We start from the raw sequence: 1,742 nt of genomic DNA, 5'->3' as shown, positions 1-1,742 counted from the left end.
CTCACAGCTTTCTCTCTTCTGTCACTCTCCCTCCTTCTCACAGCTTTCTCTCTTCTGTCACTCTCCCTTCTCTCAGATTTCTCTCTCCTGTCTCTCTCCCTCCTTCTCTCAGCTTTCTCTCTTCTGTCTCTCTCCCTTCTCTCAGCTTTCTCTATTCTGTCACTCTCCCTCCTCTCAGCTTTCTCTCTTCTGTCACTCGCCCTCCTTCTCTCAGCTTTCTCTCTTCTGTCACTCTCCCTCCTTCTCACAGCTTTCTCTCTTCTGTCACTCTCCCTCCTTCTCACAGCTTTCTCTCTTCTGTCACTCTCCCACCTTCTCACAGCTCTCATTCGGGTCACTCACATTATCTCCAACACCTCATCTTTCACCACCTGCTAAACGGGTTTCCTAATCCCTCTGTCCTCGCATCCTTTACTCCTCCACTCCTCTCTGTCTTACTCTCTCTCTCTCTCTGTCTCTGTCTCTCTCTCTCTGTCTCTCTCTCTCTCTGGGTGGAATAGGGGAATGATTAGTGAGAACACATTCAGATTTTCCTTCCACGTGTCGTGCCAGTAAAACGCCTGTGTGCCCGCAGCACTTGGGATGGCTGTGCCAGGGATGAAGGGGTGTGTGTGTTTTCAGAGAGTGTGTATGATGATGAGAGAAAGAGAGAACACAGGGAGAGGTAAAGCAACAGAGCGGGATATAATGTGCAACACTTGCATAGTATACAATGTGTGGCTTGTGTAGTATGCACATCCAACGTGTGTGCACAGTGTATTATGTGTACGTGTGGTTATTGTGTGTGTGTGTGTGTGTGTGTGTGTGTGTGTGTGTGTGTGTGTGTGTGTGTGTGTGTGTGTGTGTTCTTAGCGGAGGTGTACAGATTATTGTTTCTTATTGGTTGAGGTGTTTGTGTTTGGCACTGTGTGTGTGCAGTGTGATTGTCGACGTGTGTGTGTGTTGGTCGTGGGAACTCTAATTCAGCTCTCTGAGCCCAGATGTGTCGCATGGTGCAGTGAAACTTGATTCCCCCCTCTTCACCACCCCCAGCCCCCACCAACCCGCCCAGAACTCTGCATTAAGACACACATGGAAACAATTCAGCCAGTGCCCTGAGCAGGGTAGCCCTCACACACACAAACACACACACACTTTTACACAATTACACATACACTCACTAGCACTTTACACAACCCCCCCACCACCCATAACCCCCCACACCCCACACACAAACACACGTTATTCCCTTCGGTCCCCTGTTGAGGTGCTCATTGGATGACATTTTGACAGTGTGTTAACTCTGTGGTGCTTCTAAACTGTTATCAGGCTCTCTACACCCTTTCACTCAGTCACACGGATTGTCCTGTGCCTGTTGAGGAGGTGGTTAGGTGAGGGGCTAGAGGAGCTGAACAACGTGTTGGAACGGGAGAAGTGAGACACTGGAGTGCGATTGTGATGTCATAAAGCAGTCTGTGATGTCACAAAGTCGCCTTGGCCTCCAGTGTTCAGAGAGTCACTGTTCTTCTGTGACATTCTAGAACTCCTAAAGAGATGCCCATAGGCCAGCCAGACCAGTATTGTAAAGTATGCGTGTGTGTGTGTGTGTGTGTGTGTGTGTGTGTGTGTGTGTGTGTGTGTGTGTGTGTGTGTGTGTGTGTGTGTGTGTGTGTGTGTGTGTGTGTGTGTGTGTGTGTGTGTGTGAGTGTGTGTGTGTCTGTGTGTGTGTGTGTGTGTGTGTGTGTGTGTGTGTGTGTGTGTGT

The sequence above is a fragment of the Salvelinus fontinalis genome, chromosome 6 (assembly GCF_029448725.1).
Source record: "Salvelinus fontinalis isolate EN_2023a chromosome 6, ASM2944872v1, whole genome shotgun sequence".
Taxonomy (NCBI): domain Eukaryota; kingdom Metazoa; phylum Chordata; class Actinopteri; order Salmoniformes; family Salmonidae; genus Salvelinus; species Salvelinus fontinalis.
This window is presented reverse-complemented; position numbering follows the sequence as displayed.